The sequence below is a fragment of the Sinocyclocheilus grahami genome, unplaced genomic scaffold, assembly GCF_001515645.1.
Source record: "Sinocyclocheilus grahami isolate Dianchi unplaced genomic scaffold, SAMN03320097.WGS_v1.1 scaffold230.1, whole genome shotgun sequence".
Classification (NCBI taxonomy): domain Eukaryota; kingdom Metazoa; phylum Chordata; class Actinopteri; order Cypriniformes; family Cyprinidae; genus Sinocyclocheilus; species Sinocyclocheilus grahami.
Window position 1 is genome coordinate 2,395,078 of NW_015505409.1, and position 23,191 is coordinate 2,418,268.

Consider the following 23,191-nt stretch of genomic DNA (forward strand, 5'->3'; position numbering starts at 1 on the left):
ACACCCCCCCCCCCCCCCCCCCCCCTGAACATAGACGTGAAAGTGCACTATTCAAACTTTAATTGTTATAATTCATAAACACTTAAGGTTTACCTGATCGTGGATAAAACACTTAAATACAGACTTAAGGTTGGTCTCTTTTTAAAGAAGACAATCTGCAGATTATTGCAGAAGTGAAATCATGTAAAAAAAAAAAGAAAAAAAAAGAAAGCATAAAAGAGTTATAGAAGTTAAAATTTACTGTAAAGAAAATGTACTGCACTATTTTTATTTAATTTTATATAAAATAAATATTTTATAAAATATGTTTTAATCCAAAATTGCTATAAAATTAAAGCCATATGTCTAAATACATTGTGTTCCAAATTTGAAGTTGATATAAAAAAAATTAAGGTTCCTATGCAATTTTGTTTAGGCGTTATACCACAAACAGCCACCGGGTGCCATACAAACTCCATTTAATTTTTTTGATGCATTTTTCTGTCACAAATGTATCAATTTCTCTCTCAATATTACATCGATGACAAAAACCACCAAATATGGAATCTTGAGACGCAGACCTTTCCAACGATATGTATTTTGTCAAGATTAAGAAAAGTTTTGATTCTAAAAGACCATAACACATTTGGAAAATGACACCTCCCTCTAAGGGGGAGGAGCCCGCTAAAAGATTTTAAAGTACAATTTCCATGGTAACGCAGTATCTGATTTCAAAATGGTTTTCACTGGATGAATTTAGAGGTTTTAAGCTTTCAAATGATATATAATTTATGATTATTACTAAAACATGTGATATGGAAAAAGGAAGCGAAGAAGAATTTTTGTGACAAAGGCCAGAACTCTTGTTATGATGTATATGTTTTGAGGTGCACTCTTGTCATAAATTAATCTATTACTGTTCCTACATAATTTTTAACAACAAGCAGTGGTAAAAAAATCTATTTAGGAGTCTTAGACCTTTCCAACGATATATACAGTATATATTTTGTCATGATTAGATTAGGATTTAATTGTGATACATTGAAGTCAATTTAGGCGCCCCGTATACGGGACGGAGACAGTTAAGGGGTTAAAAATGCACTCTCTATTTTAAAATCTGAGTTTAGCTTTGCGGGCTAGAGACAATCGCTGCGGGCTTCATTGCACGGGATATGCGCTGTGAGACACGTGCGTATTGCTTGAATATGCTTCCATTCGCTGTTATTTTAGTCTTTTACTTTAGATGTGCTTTCATTTATGCCGTCTGGAATGCAGTAGCCTACGTATTAGATGCACGAAACTCACGTACTGACAGACTTTCACGTGCGCTTTGTGCTTTGTGCTTAACCGGCTGCGGTTAAATGCACTTGCATCTACTTTTATGATACGAAATTGATGTAAACAATCAGTTCTGTTTTCAGAACAGGACAACATATCGGATATGTCGAAATAGATCTGTGCATTAGTGTGAATGCAGCCTATTAAAGCTCCACTGTCTATGATCTCATCAGTCATAATCAAATGGCAAAAAAGAAAAACCCATAACTATGATTTGTCTATCTGTAAACTCCCAGATAATGAAATTAGGATTTAATTGTGATATATTGAAGTCAATTTAGGCGCCCCGTATACGGGACGGAGACAGTTAAGGGGTTAAAAATGCACTCTCTATTTTAAAATCTGAGTTTAGCTTTGCGGGCTAGAGACAATCGCTGCGGGCTTCATTGCACGGGATATGCGCTGTGAGACACGTGCGTATTGCTTGAATATGTTTCCATTCGCTGTTATTTTAGTCTTTTACTTTAGATGTGCTTTCATTTATGCCGTCTGGAATGCAGTAGCCTACGTATTAGATGCACGAAACTCACGTACTGACAGACTTTCACGTGCGCTTTGTGCTTGTCCTGAAGCTCGCGGCTGCGGTTAAATGCACTTGCATCTACTTTTATGATACGAAATTGATGTAAACAATCAGTTCTGTTTTCAGAACAGGACAACATATCGGATATGTCGAAATAGATCTGTGCATTAGTGTGAATGCAGCCTATTAAAGCTCCACTGTCTATGATCTCATCAGTCATAATCAAATGGCAAAAAAGAAAAACCCATAACTATGATTTGTCTATCTGTAAACTCCCAGATAATGAAAGTGCTTTTTGTTTATCCCTTGTAATTGTATTTCCCCCCCCTTTATTACTTTATATTTGCTTGTATGCTTTAAAAGCTAGCTATATTTACTTTGAATTCTTAACAATAATTAATCAATTATATATTAATTAATTAATATAATATTAATCATATTAAGAATTAATTAATTAACATAATTATTTTAAAAAGTAGTCTGCTGCTTATATAATTGAATAAAAATGCACAAAATAAATTTGATATAATCGTGATGCATCATGATTTCGAACTGAATTGAATCGTTGACATGATAATCGTAATCGATTTGAATCGTGAAACCAGTGCCGATTCACACCCCTAGTCTACATGCAGTTTTTGTGCATGCAATTTATGACAGATGCTGTAATACAGTCACTGGCCCTAAAACGTTTTTGGATACATAAGCCACACTTAAAGGTATAGTCCAGCCATAAATGACAATTCTGTCAACATTTACTCACCCTCATGTCGTTTCAAACCTGTATGACTTTCTTTCTTCTGTGGAACATAAGAGAGGTTATTTTGAAGAATGTCGGTAAACAAGCTGTTTCGGTTCCCATTGATTTTCATTTTATAGATAAAAAAAATACAGTGGAAGTCAGTGGGATTGGAAACTACTTACCAGCATTCTTCAGTGTTCCAGAGAAAAAAAGAAAGTCTGTTTTCCATGGACTTTCATTACATGGACAAAAAATACAATGGAAGTCAATGGAACCAAAACTGTTGGTAAGATTCTTCAGTTAGTATAGATAGTATGAACTAAACCAGTGGCTGCTTTGTTAGGGCATCTTTCTGAACTTGTTGGCAGATGCCACTTGATTTGATATTTTAATAACTAATACAACAAAATACCTACATTTTCATGGCTTAAGTGTGCCAATAGTTTTTGGGGAAACTACACGTATGGCTATTTTGACCAACATCAAGCATTTAATCGTACTCGCCATTATGATCCACGATCAGGTATTTTTAGGAGTGCAGTTCATCATTATTGTCCCTCGCTGAGGTCAGATAAAGGAAGACTGATCATGTGTGATTTTGGAGAACATTCTGCTCTGACCAATTTCACACCTCCTTTCTCACCTGATACAGCACCATTAATTCTGACAGGTCCTCTTTGCCATCTGGGATTTTAAGTGCCCTCTCCTGCTCTCTTCCTCCGCCTCTCTCTCTCTCTCAGAGCATCATCATCTCTTTCCATTTCCCAGTCTTTAAAAGATTCAATTCAATTCAAGTTTATTTGTATAGCGCTTTTCACCATACAAATCCTTGCAAAGCAACTTCACAGCAAATTAAGTTTCTACAATATTTAGTGGTAGCTTATCAGTGGTGTCTGTCAGTTAATGTACATATGGCAGAAATGTACGGAAAAATCAATTAAAGACAATCAATTAAAGACGTAATCAAACAGATGATGAACACTATTAACAGCAATTATTATATGATGCAATCAAACTTATAGCAAAATGTGGTAGTTCTGTATGTTGTTTCAGGGTTGGCATCATCTGAGGTCCTCTGAGGGGTTGGCATCATCTCTTCTCAGGTGTTCTGGATCCAGACTGAAGCTTGTGTAAATCCTGACATCCCGTGGCAGAAACAGAGAAACAAATAGAGACATAATTAGCGTAGCTGGTGCGCTTTGTGCTTGTCCTGAAGCTCGCGGCTGCGGTTAAATGCACTTGCATCTACTTTTATGATACGAAATTGATGTAAACAATCAGTTCTGTTTTCAGAACAGGACAACATATCGGATATGTCGAAATAGATCTGTGCATTAGTGTGAATGCAGCCTATTAAAGCTCCACTGTCTATGATCTCATCAGTCATAATCAAATGGCAAAAAAGAAAAACCCATAACTATGATTTGTCTATCTGTAAACTCCCAGATAATGAAAGTGCTTTTTGTTTATCCCTTGTAATTGTATTTTCCCCCCTTTATTACTTTATATTTGCTTGTATGCTTTAAAAGCTAGCTATATTTACTTTGAATTCTTAACAATAATTAATCAATTATATATTAATTAATTAATATAATATTAATCATATTAAGAATTAATTAATTAACATAATTATTTTAAAAAGTAGTCTGCTGCTTATATAATTGAATAAAAATGCACAAAATAAATTTGATATAATCGTGATGCATCATGATTTCGAACTGAATTGAATCGTTGACATGATAATCGTAATCGATTTGAATCGTGAAACCAGTGCCGATTCACACCCCTAGTCTACATGCAGTTTTTGTGCATGCAATTTATGACAGATGCTGTAATACAGTCACTGGCCCTAAAACGTTTTTGGATACATAAGCCACACTTAAAGGTATAGTCCAGCCATAAATGACAATTCTGTCAACATTTACTCACCCTCATGTCGTTTCAAACCTGTATGACTTTCTTTGATGCATCATGATTTCGAACTGAATTGAATCGTTGACATGATAATCGTAATCGATTTGAATCGTGAAACCAGTGCCGATTCACACCCCTAGTCTACATGCAGTTTTTGTGCATGCAATTTATGACAGATGCTGTAATACAGTCACTGGCCCTAAAACGTTTTTGGATACATAAGCCACACTTAAAGGTATAGTCCAGCCATAAATGACAATTCTGTCAACATTTACTCACCCTCATGTCGTTTCAAACCTGTATGACTTTCTTTCTTCTGTGGAACATAAGAGAGGTTATTTTGAAGAATGTCGGTAAACAAGCTGTTTCGGTTCCCATTGATTTTCATTTTATAGATTAAAAAAAATACAGTGGAAGTCAGTGGGATTGGAAACTACTTACCAGCATTCTTCAGTGTTCCAGAGAAAAAAAGAAAGTCTGTTTTCCATGGACTTTCATTACATGGACAAAAAATACAATGGAAGTCAATGGAACCAAAACTGTTGGTAAGATTCTTCAGTTAGTATAGATAGTATGAACTAAACCAGTGGCTGCTTTGTTAGGGCATCTTTCTGAACTTGTTGGCAGATGCCACTTGATTTGATATTTTAATAACTAATACAACAAAATACCTACATTTTCATGGCTTAAGTGTGCCAATAGTTTTTGGGGAAACTACACGTATGGCTATTTTGACCAACATCAAGCATTTAATCGTACTCGCCATTATGATCCACGATCAGGTATTTTTAGGAGTGCAGTTCATCATTATTGTCCCTCGCTGAGGTCAGATAAAGGAAGACTGATCATGTGTGATTTTGGAGAACATTCTGCTCTGACCAATTTCACACCTCCTTTCTCACCTGATACAGCACCATTAATTCTGACAGGTCCTCTTTGCCATCTGGGATTTTAAGTGCCCTCTCCTGCTCTCTTCCTCCGCCTCTCTCTCTCTCTCAGAGCATCATCATCTCTTTCCATTTCCCAGTCTTTAAAAGATTCAATTCAATTCAAGTTTATTTGTATAGCGCTTTTCACCATACAAATCCTTGCAAAGCAACTTCACAGCAAATTAAGTTTCTACAATATTTAGTGGTAGCTTATCAGTGGTGTCTGTCAGTTAATGTACATATGGCAGAAATGTACGGAAAAATCAATTAAAGACAATCAATTAAAGACGTAATCAAACAGATGATGAACACTATTAACAGCAATTATTATATGATGTCATCTGGACATAAGTGTTTGTGCGTTCACCGAATGTATAAACCGAAAGAAAGCTTAGGTTGGCAGGTCACCGTCACTGTGTGGCTAAAGGTGGAAGGGGTGTGGCCTGATTGAGACATCAGTGTCTGTTTTTGTGGCTACACTAAGACCCTTCCATGCAAGTACATGAACGCAGATGTTTGTGAATCGTGATAGTGATGGGTGATACACTTCTATCTTCTTCTATCCTACATCAAGTGTAAAAATATAAAATCGCCAATGTAAAAAATACCAATATCAATACCAATAATGGAACGTGTTTGAGATTTTGGGGGATAAAATGGTTTATAGCCATTCAAATGTATCAAATTGTGTTATTATGTAACATTTTATTGGCCTAAACTGCGAATTATCAGATCAGTCAGCTCACATGCATGCATTTTCATGCTGAAACAATTAAAAATAGTTCAAACTAAATTATTACAAATTGTTATATAATTAAATAATAATATTACTATTAAATGTTAATAAATATTAAATCATTTAAAAAAGTTCAAATAATGTCTATATTATTTATCTAAACAATACTTTATTAGACATTTACTATACATTATGTATGAGCCATGGTCTAGTGGTAAAATCATGTGGTCTGCAGTGCTCATGCGGTTTATGTGAAATCAAATCTGGACATTTTCTCACCCTGTATCCATAAAGGAATACAACAACAACAAAAACAAAAATAAAAAATACTAAAATACTATAAAACTAAATACTTTGAGCTAAGAAAATGTAGTTGTACACTGAAAAATTGGTGTATGATTTACTTTGAAACTATTTTCTTTCAGATATTGCTGGTAATTATCACAAATAATTACAAAGAAACAACTAGCAACACATTGAATTAAATCTGAAATTATGAAAGTATTTTCTTGTTTTCTGATAATTTTTTTACATTGATGCAGATGTAGATGTAGATGTTTGTCCAAAATGACTGGAAACACAATAGTCTCCACACTGGCTAGGTCATTTTTTCCGTAAAACACATTTGTCCATCACCCTTTTTGCTCAAATATAATAATGATTTAAACTCAGCGATGGAGCCTTTCGCCGGAAAATTCATGAAGGCGATTAAAAAAAAGACGCCAGTCCCATTGTTTACTGGCCCATTAACAAACAAACATCAAGCCCCATCTCTCTAAAAACTGCTGACAGAAAAGGCGACGATTAATCACCATGGCAACCGACCTCTTGATTACAAACTGCTTGATGGGGCTTTGGGATGCAAGGGGACCAGCGGAGAACAGGAGGGGAAAAAAGAGGGGGGGGAGTGAATTTAAAGAGCATTGTGTTAAATTAGAGGCCTTTATGAGCAGTAGTGACTAACGGGCCGTCTGATCTGCATACCAAGTGAAGGGTTAACCACGTCCCTGAGGTAATTTTGAACAATCAGAGCTCCAGTTAGCAATTAGTGAATTAACTCTAATGAGTCTGTGGTTGCCATAACAACAATGGTTTTTAAATGACACTTGTCAAAGTGAAGAACACTTGAACGTTGTGGAGATGAGCCCTTTTTATTAGAAAGGGAGGGGGTGTTCGTTTAGTCAAGGTCCATTTAATTAACTGAGAGATGATGAGCATTATTTGTTTGTCTGAATAAACGTAAAACATACCAACAAAACAATGTAATTAACCTGTGAAATCAGATCGAGAAGAGTGCACCGTAGAAAACTTTCAGCTTCGCTGGAAGCGCATGTGTGTGTTTCAGTGCATTTCTGGTGCTCCATTCACAGGCAGGTGAGGGGAGAGTAATAAATGCAGCCAAACAGGGTTCAGTGATGTTTTGTGTGGGTTGGAACTATTATTTTATAGAGCAGAGACGGAGAGCGAAAATTCGGAGAGGTGTAAAATGGATAAATAGCTCTCTCTTTCTCTCTCGACTTAATGGAGGCTAAAACAAGATTTGTGAAAAATATGGATAAATGTATGGATAGAGTGTGGAACAGTATAAATGACTGAAGGATGGAGACGGTGCGCACGAGCGTGTGCGATAGCACAGCCATCATGCTTTCTCAGTCTGTGTCAAACTGAGATGCTCCAGGTTTCTGACAGACAGTTTGGAGGAAGAGCACCTTAAACTGCCTTTAAACAACACTCAGAGTTTAGCACTTTGTCTTCCTTCAGCCCTTTCGCACACATTCAGCCTTTTTAATGAGAAAACTGTCTGAAATATGGGATGCAGACAGTCTCCTGACGCAAGCGGGACTGTCACGCAGACGACCGTGATGGAAAAGCTCCTACAGCAGCAATAAGTTAAAAAGTTACTAAACAACCAAATTGGTCACAGTTAAACTATTGCCAAGGCTAATGAGGAATGTGCATCTTTGCATAATGATTGCATATGTTCAAATTGCATTTTCTTAATGCGTCGGCATCTCTGTAAATACACTGCTTCAGAGATATCACAATTTGCATGCTTACGATGGTTTTTTTTTTTTTGCAGTATATTCAGGCTGCCTATAGGGAATTGCTGTATTTCACCCATATTATTAAACCCAGCATGTAGATGGTGGTGGTATTGTGTGCCACTCTGTGGGGTTAGCGTAAGATAAATCACCACTGTTGCTACATTTCTGCTGAGAAGCTTTTCGTACACCACGGGCCGAGCTTGTTACGTACTTTCATATGTGCACACATACACACATTGCCGAAGGGTTTTCAGATGGCTATATGTCATGCGGTTATTTGTGTTTATGCCATTAGTGTTGAAACATCACCGCTGTGCCCTGCAGAAACCACAACAATAGTAAAAACACACAGCACATATACAGAACCTGGTTTATTAGCATTGCCGTGAAATTTTATGTGAAAAATCATCAAAACTGAGAACTACAGCGTGCCTTTAAAAAAATATAACTGTACCATGGTACACTAATAGTATCAGATCGATTTCGCTATAATACTAATCCTGAATCATTACAATTAGGGATTGGAATGGTATGAGAATTTAAATTTCTGTTAATATTTTTCAATTAAAAACCTTTGGGGGGTAAAAAAAAGAAAGAAATACACTTTCACTGCCAAATGATGAGACTGAATTAAAAAAATAAAATAAAAACTCAAATAATGATGCAATACAATAATTGCCTCATCTCTTCTCTATATAATAAACAACAATGTAATGCAAACAAAGAATATTTTAACATATTTCATTCATTTCATTTTACTTTTACATAATAAAACATACAAAAAGTAACATGTCACTTTACATGCTGTTACAAGAACAAGTCTGTCAGCGATTTAAGTCTCACTTTTTTATGCGTCATGAGTCATTTGTTCAAGAATTAGACTACACGGTCTACATTGTGTTTTTGATTCACTTAAAAGATCCAGCTCGTAAGACTCATTAGTTGGGAAATCAAACTACACTTTCTGCATTATGTGTTGTTGATTCACTAAAAAGATGCGGCTCATAAGTGTCATTAGTTCAAGAATCATTCTGCACTGTCTGCGTTGTGTGTTTTTGATTCGCTAAAAAGAGCTGTCTTAAAAGATTCATTAGTTTGGGAAAGTAACTAAACTCGTTGCACTGTGTTTGCACGAGTTATTGGCTGCTCTGTATGATGTGGAGTGACAAAAAATGAGCTGATTCATAAGAGTTATACTATAAGAGTATGTCCTGCTGTCGGTTTCACTCTGTAGCAGGAGTGTTGCAGATGTATGCTCATATAATTTCAATGACCTATATAATATTCAGACAGATTTGGCCTTCTGTCCACAAATGGCATACATCCTTAGCTCTGTGATTGGCAGGTTTATAAGGACATATATATATGGCTCCTCCCATTTGGAGCTCCATTAAGTGCTTTCATAAATCTGACCTCATGGTCATGCACTCTCAAAGCAGAGAGGGGTCATGGACTGAGAGGTGCGGATGGTTAGCATTGTTCCAGAAAATAGCAGATATACTGTCATACTCTCTTTTTTTATGCTTTATGTCAAGACAGATTTCGTCAGTGCCTGTCTATTTGTTACTTTTTCATTTTGTTGCCTAAAGAAAGATTCCAGAATGAAACAAACTGGTGTCTGAAACAGTCTAGTGCTAGTCTTTTCTGGCAGGTAACTGAAATGCTTGTACACAAAACTAAAGACTTAACCGTGGAACCTTATTTTTTATTAATTTATTTAAAAAAACATTTTTTTTTTTACAAATCAGATAAAATGGAGTTCTCATTAACAGTGCAGTGAGCTCTGGGTGGTGAGACCAAATCATTGCATTAAAAACGACTCACACATGAGTCAGTACCCGATAGAAGCTTTAATGATTCCTCAACTAAATGTGTAAAGGAGCTCACTGTCTCTGACAGAGAATTTTAAAGAACAGTTATGCACATCTTATATTAGAGTTGGGTATTAATTCAGCAGTTCTGAAGCGCTGGAGCTACAATTCATATTGCACCCTTCATATCTGGCCCACTTTGCAGATTATTCAGGCTACAAACCAGGGCCGGACTGGGATGCAATTTCAGGCCGGGAAATCTCACACTCATCCAGGCCACACACACAAAAAAAGGGGCCAAAATTGTACCTTTTGGGGTACAACAGCTTGACACCGTGGCAGTACACACGTACATTTTAGCACCTTAAGAGTAGTAATTCGTACCCTTGACAAGCTGTTGTACCCCAAAAGGTGCAATTTTGGCCCCTTATTTCCTGTATATAGCCTATGCATCCACAATTTCTGAAACCAGACAACCCTATTATTTGTATGGCCATCACATAAAAAAAGGTCTAAATCCTTAGTCTGGGACCCAATATCTCTGCCCCCCCCCTCCTTTTTTTTTTTCCTTACCTGTCACTTCTTCACCAGCAGGTCTACTGTTATGAACCGAACTGTGTCCACCTTGTTGAAAACATTCACCTCATTTCAGTTTGTTAGCAAAGAATGTAATTTATCTTAAAATGACTTAAATACCCTAGATTTAATAAACCTATATTTCATACAAATATACACTACCAGACAAAAGTTTGTGAACAGTACGATTTTAATGTTTTTTAAAGAAGTCTCTTCTGCTCACCAAGCCTGCATTTAAAGTACAGCAAGAGCAGTAATATTATGAAATATTTTTACTATTTAAAATAACTGCTTTTGATTGGATTATATATTTAAAATGTCATTTATTCCTGTGATTTCAAAGCTGAATTTTCAGCATCATTACTCCAGTCCTCAGTGTCACATGATCCTTCAGAAATCATTCTAATATGCTGATTTGCTGTTCAAGAAACATATTTGTTGTTGTTATTATTATTATTATTAATAATATTCAAAACAGTTGAATACACCAGGATTCTTTGATGAATAGAAAAATCCAAAGATCAGCATTTATCTGAAATAAAAAGCTTTTGTAACATTACCCATGGACTATACCAAAAGGGGGGGGGGTTATAGAAATTATTACTTTTATTTAGCAAGACTGCTTTAAATTGATCAAAAGTGATGATAAAGACATTTATAATGTTACAAAAGTTTTCTATTTCAGATAAATGCTGTCCTTCTGAACTTTCTATTTATCAAATAAACCTGAAAAAAAATCTAATTTGTTTTCAACATAATAATAATAATAAATGTTTCTTGAACAGCAAATCAGCATATTAGAATGATTTCTGAAGGATCACGTGACACTGAAGACTGGAGTAATGATGCTGAAAATTCAGCTTAATAAATTACATTTTAATACAAATATTTCACAATATTACTGTTTTTGGATCAAATAAATGAAGGCTTGGTGATCAGAAGAGACTTTTTAAAAAAAACATTAAAAATCTTACTGTTCAAAACCTTTTGACTGGTACTGTATTAAAACACAATTTCTAAAGTGCCTAAATGTCAAAATTTGTACAATATATTTGTTGAAAAAGTCTAATACACTATTGAATTATTAGGCTGTGAGACTGTTACTCATATTATTTTTGTGTTGCTGTCTGCTCTAGCTCCCTCCCTCCCCATACAATAAATCCATGTGAATGAAAAGATCGGAAATGATGACTTTGGTACATTGAGAGAAGACTGGAGTAATGATGCTGAAAATTCAGCTTAATAAATTACATTTTAATACAAATATTTCACAATATTACTGTTTTTGGATCAAATAAATGAAGGCTTGGTGATCAGAAGAGACTTTTTAAAAAAAACATAAAAAATCTTACTGTTCAAAACCTTTTGACTGGTACTGTATTAAAACACAATTTCTAAAGTGCCTAAATGTCATTAGTACAATATATTTGTTGAAAAAGTCTAATACACTATTGAATTATTAGGCTGTGAGACTGTTACTCATATTATTTTTGTGTTGCTGTCTGCTCTAGCTCCCTCCCTCCCCATACAATAAATCCATGTGAATGAAAAGATCGGAAATGATGACTTTGGTACATTGAGAAGGCATAAATATAAAATATTAATAATAATAATGATAACTAAAAATAATAATAATAGTAATAATGGTAATAATAATAAATCCAAAAACAATACAAATTAACCAGACTATAATACCTAAAGGAAGCTATGTTAGCTATTATCCATCATCCATAACATGAAAGACAGCAGGAATGATAACTAAAAATAATAATAATAGTAATAATGGTAATAATAATAAATCCAAAAACAATACAAATTAATGACCTTGAATATCTATGATAGTTTTCTTGACTTTTAAGTCTTTCAAATAAAACCAGACTATAATACCTAAAGGAAGCTATGTTAGCTATTATCCATCATCCATAACATGAAAGACAGCAGACAGGGCAAATCTTCCATCAAAAATATCAATCAGTCAATGAAATTGCCATTTAAAGGGGTCATATGATGCGATTTCAATTTTTCCTTTTTCTTTGGAGTGTTACAAGCTCTTGGTGCGTAAAGAAGATCTGTAAAGTTGCAAAGACTAAAGTCTCAAATCCAAAGAGATATTCTTTATAAAAGTTAAGAGTCAGCCACACCTACCTAAAACGCCTCGTTCTAACACGCCTCCACATATCTACCTCACTATGTGGGAAGATTTGCATAACGCCGCCCAAATGTTCACGCAAAGAAAGAAGGTGTAACGTTTATTCTCGCTGTAGTATTGTTGCTGCTGCCGCCATGTCGTGAAGGCGCCGTGTGCTTCGTTGTGAAAGCGAAACTACTTTGTTTGGTCTTCCAAAAGAGGACGATATCCGCTTCGTTATGCCTAGAGCTGATCCGTGCTGGTCGCTGAGGAAATACATCAACTTTGCGCTGTGGATCGCCGGATCGGCTTTCACCGTGGACGAAGCGGAGTCCAGCAGGCATCAAATTAATGGTGAGCATAAGAGATTCAAAACCATTTTAAAAAATCGTACCAACCCCGAACTTTTGAACATTAGTGTGTGAGAAGTATTAAGGAGAGTGTGTTTGATTGTTCCTTCAGTTCACATGGCTGCAAGCATGCCTGCATTGTGACTGAACGGCATTGTGTTTCATGGCATTTAGTCGCTACATCACTACTCACTGCAATAAAGTAGCCTGTTACTGGAAAAGCTACACTATTTTGAAGTCATGCTAAAGTTCCCACTACTTTTGGCCATTTACTCCCCTTCACATTGTCTCCATAATCATTTAATAAGAGAAATGGACATTTCAAAATGAAATATGCCACTCTACGAGAGATTTTAAACAAGCACACAGCTGGAAGCTCGGAGATAGCAGCTGTTAGCCACAGAGACAGAGGGATTGTGGGAGATTTCAGAATTACCTGAGGGTAGGGTAAAGCAAAAGTGAGTTAGAAAAACAGTAAATTAAAACCTCAGTCCACGGGACAGCCTGACTTATTTACACATAGATCCAATTCACTCCTGAGCTTCATACAATCTGACAGAGCCATCCAAGAGGCCTGACCAAAAGCGATGTGCGTATGTGCACGTTTGCACGCTCACAGGTTGACCTAGTCAGCAGCGTGTCCAGGGCTCTGAATGCGGCAGTAATTAAAGTGAATTAGATATGTGCTGAACCTATTTTCACAGAGACTAGCTGGCTTTTATTATTGGGACGGATCAGACTGGCTTATACGGTTGGGGATTCGAGCCAACGGAGGAGAAAAGGGTGAAGATTTATTCAAAAAGAACCCCCCCCAAATCTCAAGGCTCTCAAATGCAGGTGGTGGTGTGGAGAAAATCACTTTCTCTCATTTTTCCCCTCCTTTATTCCAGAGGGACAGAGATGACAGCAGCAGGAAGAAGTGGAAGTACCAAGGTTCAGTGGAGGAGGAGAACGGGCGTGCACATCAAAGACTCTCAGCTGGAGTGTGTCCACACCTTTCTTTTTCTCTCTCTCTCTCTCATTTACTCTCACGCAGACGTGCACACACTTCTCAGAGACTCTTATCCGCCAGACAAACGGCCGTTTTTAATTTGTGTGACAATACGTGCGGATGGCCCCTTATTTGCAAGGGGAAGCCTGGAGCTGCTGCCATTTGAATAAGCACACATCTGGGTTATCAGGGATCAGAAGCCTGTGCGCATAGACAAGCAGAGCGTGACGAGCCGGGTTTGGCCCTCGCCACTGGGGCATGGAACCACGCTGCACAGCGCAACACAACACAACAAAGCACAGCACAACAGCAGGGTTGTGTGCCGTTCAGAATTGAAGTGAGAATTCCTTTTATTTATTCTAATTCAGTTCCTGAATTTTAATTTAATTCTGAGTTGAATTGCAATTTGAATGTAAGAATTAGAGTGAACTGAAATTTCTAACCAGAAAAGAGAAGTTTCTCAGGACTCATCAAAGCCTTGAAAATTTGGGAGTTTTGAAAACAGTTTTAAAAGTTAACAAGCCTTACAGATAGAATGACAGAATGATAGAACTATCAGAACTATGGATAGAATTATAGACAGAATTATGGACAGAATTATAGATAGAACTATAGATAGATAGATAGATAGATAGATAGATAGATAGATAGATAGATAGATAGATAGACAGATAGATAGACAGATAGATAGATAGATGACAAATGTAGAATGATAGAACTATCAGAACTATGGATATAATTATAGACATAATTATGAATAGAATTATGAATAGAATTATAGATAGACAAACAGATAGATAGATAAAAACATTGACACCCAATCAGAATCAATCCTGCTATAATGAGCTTGAGAATTTAAAGCAACAGACATGCGTGTGCATAGAATAAGCTGGTACATCTTTCACACAATGTAAAACCAATTTTATGTGTATATGTGTATTTACCACGTTGGCAAAATGCAAACCGATTGCATTTTTTTAAATTTTGAACTTGGAAGTTCTTTTTGCATTTTCAAAATGCTAGTTTTATAACACCTATGACATGAAATAAAGGGTCATATAATTACTGCATATATATATATATACATGCATACAGTGGTAGCCAAAATGATTAGAACACTAATATTTTCACCAGCTAAAAAAATGGTTTTAAGTCAGCTATTTTTATTTTTTGTAGTGTCAGTAACTAAGAAAAATTTCTTCCCTGCCAGCCTTTCCTCTCGCTCTATCTCCGCCAGAGGAGAACCTGTAATGTCACAGAGTGTGCGCAACCTTTGATCCTCAGCTGTACTCCATCAAGTTCAATTAGAGCTGCTGCTGTCCCTGGTGGCCCCGTTTGTCATCATCTATTGGCCCGCGCACATTCCACATATTGAAGGAGTGGACAGAAAATCAATAAATAGGATTGAGCTGCCGAGGCCTGCAGGGAGCCCCCCTCTCTCTCTTTGTCTCTCTCTCTATCTGTTTCTTATGGAGTCTCCGTTAAAGCAATTTTCAGATCTGCTCCATCATGCCCACCGATTTTTACCCAACTCTACACTCTTCTCAATTTCATCAGCAAGCAAAAAGCTAGTTTTTAGGTTATTTTCTCACTCGGTTTGATTGCGTTTAGTGAGGCCAGTAAAATGTAATACCGTCTATCTTGTATATTGCATAGTTTGTAAGTTTGAGTAGGAGCAAGCAAAGTTGCAAAACAATTTCAATAGCATTTTATTTTCACCAACTGTAAAATGTGCATAAAGCGTAATTTTTCACCCAGCTTCAGCAAACCACTTGTACACCATCCAAACAAACTGATCTCTAGCATTAAATGCACTCGGTTCAACACCATAAGCTCTAGTGTGACTCTCTCTATCTGTCGTTCTCTAGTTCTCCCTCCCCTTCTGTGTCGCTCTCGCAGACACTTACACTCACGGTCACCCACTGCGTTTCCACAATGCAATTGCTCAGTTTGACTTCCTCTCTGAAATGCTTCCTAGAGCGCGACCTTTCACCCTGCACCCCTGCGTGACTGTCAGCCCACACTGAGAGAAGTCAGACATGAGACTGGAGGCGTTTTTTCACCTGAGAAAATAAGAAAATGCTGTTTGATTACAAGTTTAATGGCACAGAAAGACAGCGTTTGAGTAAAACTTAATGGACATTTTTGGAAATGTGCATGAAACGTCACCCTACATGGCTGACATTATTAGAAGTCGTGCTTGTTTTTTAATACGCCTTTTATGGGGATTAAAAATTTGACACCATGATGAATAAAAAAAATTCAGAAGATCTCTAGAGAAACAGGAAATGCTTAAGAAATGTTATTAAAGAGTGACACAATGACGCTTTAAAATCTACCTGAAGGACACTTAACTCTTTTTAAAAGCAGCAAAGGAAATAAAAAGGTTTTTTTTATTCACCTAAATGCTCTCGTTCTTTCTCTCTCTTTCACACACGTACAATAATTTCATCAGTGCAGGTGCACAAAATGCTCCCCCGAGGTCCCCCAGTATCCCCGCTGACAGAACTCTCTCCTCTCTCTCCTGGAGGAAAAGTGACGAAGCCACTCAAGGTCAGCGACTCCTTGACAACCGCTCCATCTGCAAGGTATTATCATTTCATTACCTGCCTGCGTCAAAAGGCCCGGCTGTTTTCCCCGAGATTCCATCGCCATAGTAACTATTGATTTATTGTTTGTTGGAGGCCAGTCGTTCCTGGATGATTAGCTCTTGATAGCGCCATGTGACAAACAGCTGCTCTTTGAGCCAAAGAGTTTGTTGTTACAGTGTTTGTGTATGTGCACATGTGTGTACACCCCAGAGGCGCCCACCCTGAAGGCTCACTTTGTCTGTTTTGATAGACAGAGAGCACGCGGCTAACTGGACCCGAGTGGAGACGGCTCGCGGTGACACGTCGAGTTCTCGGTGGACCTCTGTGGTACATACAGCCGGGCAATGGTTTGTCAAGTAGAGTTTGATAACTTCAGTTTTCCTCCAGAAAGCTGCATAAACGGATAAGAAACCCCCTCCACCCTGCCACCCACCCTCCGAGGCAGCAGGATCTATAAAGCCCTCCATCAAAATCAGCTCACCTCCTTTACGAGAGCATTAATCACCGCTCTCTGCTCTTCAAAGCACCTTCACGATGCCCCGGCCCAGCTCGACTGTTTATCTCTGGAGTGATGAAGAGAGAGCGAAAGGACAGAAACTACTAGTCACATTAGCGAAATTTTGCAAGCAAAAATGTCAATTGTCTATTGATGTATGAAGCACAGCTCACGCAGAAGTCACTGTAACTAAGCATTTTTTTGTTGGTCAACACAGCAAATTTGATTTCGCCTATGAAAACAGTTTAACTGAATTGAACCTCTTTGCAGTGGCAAGCAGAAAAAGTTTGGGGTCGGTTTGATTGCCATTTTTTTTAAACATATTAATACTTTCATTCAGCTAGGACGCATTTTAATTGATCAAAAGTGACAGTAGTCTTTCACATTATAATAAAAATTATATATTTCAAATAAATGCTGTTTTTTTGGCACAACTGTTTTTAACATTGATAATAATTTCTTATAAGAAACTCTTTTGAGCACCAAATCAGCATATTAGAATGATTTCTGAAGGATGATGTGACCCTGAAGACTGTCATCTCAGGAATAAATTACATTTTAAAGTACATTAAAATAGGAAACCATTATTTTATATTGTAATAATATTTCAGAATATTACTGTTTTATTGTATTTTTGATCAAATTGATCCTCAGTTGTTGTGACAATAAGGCTTCATTAAAACATTGCATATGCAGTTTTTTTTTACAGAGATGTCTGCAGTAAATTTGTTCAGAATTGGGATACTGCTATTACAAAAAAATAAAAAAATAAAAAACATTTACGGCGAAAAACATCCATTGCCAAAGTCTCACACAAATGTGTAACGTTACAATGACAACCAATGTGGGCATGCTAGCAAAAGAGACTACAGTTTGAACAGAAAAAAAATCTAATCTTGCCACATTTTGAACAGTCAGTCTGAGTAATTTTGCTGAAAGTCTTTTTTTAAGACAAGGAAAGTGTATTTATGATTAAAGTATATATACATATTAGTGCTGTCAAACGATTAATCGCGATTAATCCATCCATCCAAAATAAAAGCTTTTGTTTATATATGTGTGTATACTGTGTATATTTATTAAGTATATATAAATACAAATGCATGCATGCATATATTTAAGAAAAATATATGTTTATGCATTAAATATATTTATATATAATATAAAATATAAGAATATAAATATATAAATGCATATACATGTAAATATTTTCAAAATATATACTGTATGTGTGTGTATTTATATATACATAATAAATATACACAGTACACACACATATATTATATAAACAAAAACGTTTATTTTGGATGCGATTAATCGCGATTAATCATTTGACAGCACTAATAAATATACATGCATACATATATTTATATTTCAGTTCATATTTATAAATAGTTATTTATAAATGTTATATCAGCTGAGTCACTAGAACCCAGTAATCTATAGAGAATGAAAAACCCATACCGCACTAGTCATGTATTGTTATCAGTGTCAGAAAGCCAGACTCTACTTTACTTTGTGCTTGTGCATGCTGTGAAGCAAAAACTGACCGAAGCCTGGCAGCTTTAAGAGTTTTCTAAAGCACAACCGGAGTCCCATTAAACTGTGACCAATCATTGCCTCCGCTCACCCTGCCCTGTTAAAGAGCTCCATTCACATAATTTATGGCGCCTACTCTTTCGTTTTTAAAGGGAGAGAGAGAAAGCGAGAGAGGGACACAGAAAGAGAGCTCTCTGGAAGACCCTGGCGAGTCCCGACGCTGCCACTGACTTGCAGTAAATAAATTAGGCAGGCAAACGAGGCAGGTCGCAGGCTGGGAGCACAACCTCACTCAGGCTAATGACAGCCCTGGCTGCAGCCGCACCACCCTGGAGCTAACAGGTGGAACTGCTGATATTAATGACTCCAGGTGGGCCTGCCAAGCAGGAGGGGAAATGAGAGAGAAAGCGAGAGATTGAGACAGAGAGAGAGAGAGAGAGAGAGAGAGGATTAGAAAGCTGAGACCAATCCAAAAGCAATCTCTCATCCTCAGTCCTAAAGCCATTTTACAGATATGCGCAGAAGAGAAAAGGCAACAAAGCAGTTGTAAATACTCAGCCTAGTGGCTTTAGTCCTGTCATACCAAGGCAGAAAGAGGGGTGTAATTTAGGCCCGGGGCCGTTCGAATAATCCTGCAGAGGAGACATGGGGTGTGTCTCATTTCACTCACTCAGTTCCCTGTGATGCTGGAAGATCTACTTAACATTGAGGCACTGACAACACATTAAAACAAGCTGGTATTTAGCATCAACACATTATAAAAATAATCACTCTGGTATCATTTGAGGTATGTATTGTGCATCTATGCTGTAGCTAGTTGCTAAAAAGTACAGTGACATTATGAAATATATAGAGTATAGATAAAAAAATATGTATAGAATGATATATTAGTTTTATGGGTAAAGTACGATCGATTTGACAGACAGACAGACAGACAGACAGACAGACAGACAGACAGACAGATAGATAGATAGATAGATAGATAGATAGATAGATAGATAGATAGATAGATAGATATTATAGTGCATTCTGGGAACTTCTAGAAATAGAAAGTGAATGTGAAAATGTTTGAATGCCCAAATGCCCTAGAAATGTCTGACTCCCTGGGCAGTACACTTACTACTGAAGGGAGTGGATTGACACATAACCATGGAGAAACAAGAGATGGAGGACGGCAAATAAACGTGATTCCCTCTGCAAAACCTGTGGCAACCTGCTCTTTTCTTTTTAACAGCCTGTCTTCCTTCCTTTCTGTCTTTTTGCAGATGTGAATTGTAATCAGTGACAAGAGAGCAACACACATCAAATGGCCGGGAACGGCTGGGGTCTGTGCCGCCACCTAATAAAAAAGCAAACAAGCGATAAATAAAAGGGAATTTTATAGAGGGCCGTCTGCGGTGTGCTGGTGGATGGTGGTAAGGGAGGCTGTGGAGACACACACACACATTAGAGAGATAACAATGAATGACATCAGCTATTATAAATACAATGATTCTGTGTGTTTTAATGTAAAGCAAGGAGAAGGCTGGGAAAAGGAATGAAGGAGAGATAGAAAGAGAGGAGTGAGAGAAGCTTAGATATGACAGCAGGTAATGAGATCGTTTGATGTGGCAGATGAGGGAGAACAGAACGCCAGCCACGGGCCTCTGGAGAGGAGAGAGGTGAGGGAAGACCATGGCTTTGGTTACAGATCAAACACACACTCAAACTCTGCGCGCGCACACACACACAGTGATATGATATTGTGTGACCCCACACAGCCATTCAATACGCAACAGATGTTTAATCAGAACTTAATGTCAACATGAAATGAAAATGAAAATCTATATTTTTGGTCTTACTGTAAATTAATAATATTCTAAACATTTAGATGATTAAACATTTAGAACTATTATTTTTTATTATTATTAATGTTATTTTAGTCTCATTGATATACTATTGTAGTTTTTATTAACATTTTGAACCAGTTTTTATATATTTTCCATTTTTATTTAAATTTTAGTTAAAGTTTTAGTCATTTTGCTGTGTTTTTGGCATTTTTTTGTAGTTCTGTCAATACTTTTTTTCTTCATTTTCTTTTCAGTTTTAGCTTTAGGTATTTTAGTAGTTTATCAACTTTAAGTTAAAATGAGAAATTAAATTGAATTTAAATTTTAAATTTTAGTTCCAATTTTAGTTAACTGTAATTATCCATCAATTGATATTATTATTAATGTTATTTTAGTCTCATTGATATACTATTGTAGTTTTTATTAACATTTTGAACCAGTTTTTATTTATATATTTTCCATTTTTATTTCAATTTTAGTTAAAGTTTTAGTCATTTTGCTGTGTTTTTGGCATTTTTTTGTAGTTCTGTCAATACTTTTTTTCTTCATTTTCTTTTCAGTTTTAGCTTTAGGTATTTTAGTAGTTTATCAACTTTAAGTTAAAATGAGAAATTAAATTGAATTATTTATGGTTTTAATTTTAGTTCCAATTTTAGTTAACTGTAATTATCCATCAATTGATTATACATTTGTATAAAAATACAGTAAGCTGTATATATATGTGTGTGTGTGTGTGTGACCCTGGACCACAAAACCAGTCATAATGGTCCATTTTTTGAAATTGAGATTTATACATCATCTCATAAATAAGCTTTCCATTGATGTGTGGTTTGTTAGGATAGGACAATATTTGGCCGAGATACAACTATGATTGAATTTTTTTACTGAGAAATCAAAATATGTGATGCTATAGAAATGGGTTACAAATGCTATTTCAACAAGGAAGGGCTAATTTTCTCAGACGAACGCATATATTACAATTTTTTTAGCCAATATAGCATTCAAAAAGCAACATGCTGAGCGAACTGACACATCTGACAGTGTTTATTGTGAATCCTTGTACTTTTGACACTTCTGTGAGATGGTCTTTGTTGAGGCTGACTTTGAAGGCCTCCGTAGAACAATAATCAAGGCCTGTCTTAAAGCACGCATGAGGATCAGAGGGAGCCGTGTTCACAGATCGAAAACAAATTGGATTCACCTCTTCAGACAACCTCGTGCAGAAGAAAGAGTGGGAGTAGTTTTTGACATTTTTTGTTTTATTATTTTTTTTAACACTTTTTTTTTTTTTGGAACACAGCTGTGATTCATCAAAGTTTGTTTTAGAAAAGAGCTTTGATTTATAAAGACACAAAAAGAGACATTTGACTTTCATATCTCGAAACCTGATTAGTATACATGGGAAATTAGATTTTCAAGTCAACATGAAATCAAAAAGGACCTTATGTACTTTCTTAACGCACGTTCCAGGTCTTAGAGTGCATGATTCATCAGTGCATGTTATTCCAAAGGAAAACATGTTTGTCTTCATTATCTTTGATCAAAATGTTATAACTTGCTTCACCTCTGAAATGACTTTCCTTTTTGCCTTCCATCAAAGAGTAGGTTTTACCGTAGAGGACCATAGTGGGTTACCCTTGTTGACTAGAGGGCACCTTGTGTAACCAAAATCATTTTATGCACAGAATGAATTATGTGACACAAAATGCAGCATTTCATGGCAAAATGGAGTTGCACTTCATTCTGTACACACTAAACCAAAACCTGATTTAATGCACAAAATCAAACAAGTTTCTAACACTTTGTGCACATATTTTTGGACAAAATGCACTCACCATCCCAAATGCATTTGAAATCCAATTCCTTAACATTTTACTTACAAATTTGTACAAACTGACCAATGAAATTACCCTACTTTTCATTTGAAAGGTTAGTGGCAGATTTATGCTTCTCTCTTGGAATCATGAAATACTATGAGAGGTTTCTGTCGATAGAAAACAGCCCATATAAATCCATAATGACAAGCAGACCTCCACTTCCTGCGTGAAGACCTGCACCTCACACATAATTTCCTGTGTGTGTGTGTGTGTGTGTGCATGCTCGTTGGCCATTAAGTCAGATGGGGTAAGTTTTCACCAGCCGCTACGTGTCATTTCCTCCTGTCACATGTCTGACTGAACAGGTTTCACCAACAAATCCATACTTGACAACAACAACAACAATAACAGCAGCAGAGAATATTCTAGATATCACACAGGATATTCTGTGACAAAATAGTCAACAAATTACAAACTTTTGACGGCTCATTTCCCTCATGTATTGACAAAATAAAAGAGGATGTAATGCAGTTTCAATAATGAATTAGGATAAATTACCCTGTGTGTGTGTGTGTGTGTGTGTGTGTGTGTGTATAATTGGATTTATTTATATTACAAATATTAAAATTCCTCTAGCAAAAAAATATATAAGATTTGTGTATCAAATTGGATTTCATCTGCTAAATGCATAAAGATAATAATGATAAAATTTAAAACACGTTTTATTGTTATTTATATATATATATATATACATACACACACACACAGTGCTGTGAAAAGGTTTTTGCCCCCTTCCTGTTTTTGTTTTTTTTTGCATATTTGTCACACTTAAAGATTCAGATCATCAAACAAACTTT

At 36.3% G+C, this 23,191-nt stretch overlaps 1 long non-coding RNA gene across 1 annotated transcript in view; it reads left to right on the plus strand.

The window, feature by feature from the left end:
- Positions 1-888, plus strand: part of LOC107597292 (uncharacterized) — a 7,004-nt gene extending 6,116 nt beyond the window's left edge. The window contains exon 3 of the long non-coding RNA XR_001610450.1: positions 817-888. This is a non-coding gene — a long non-coding RNA (uncharacterized lncRNA). The remainder of the gene's footprint in view (positions 1-816) is intronic.
- Positions 889-23,191: the final 22,303 nt, after the last annotated feature.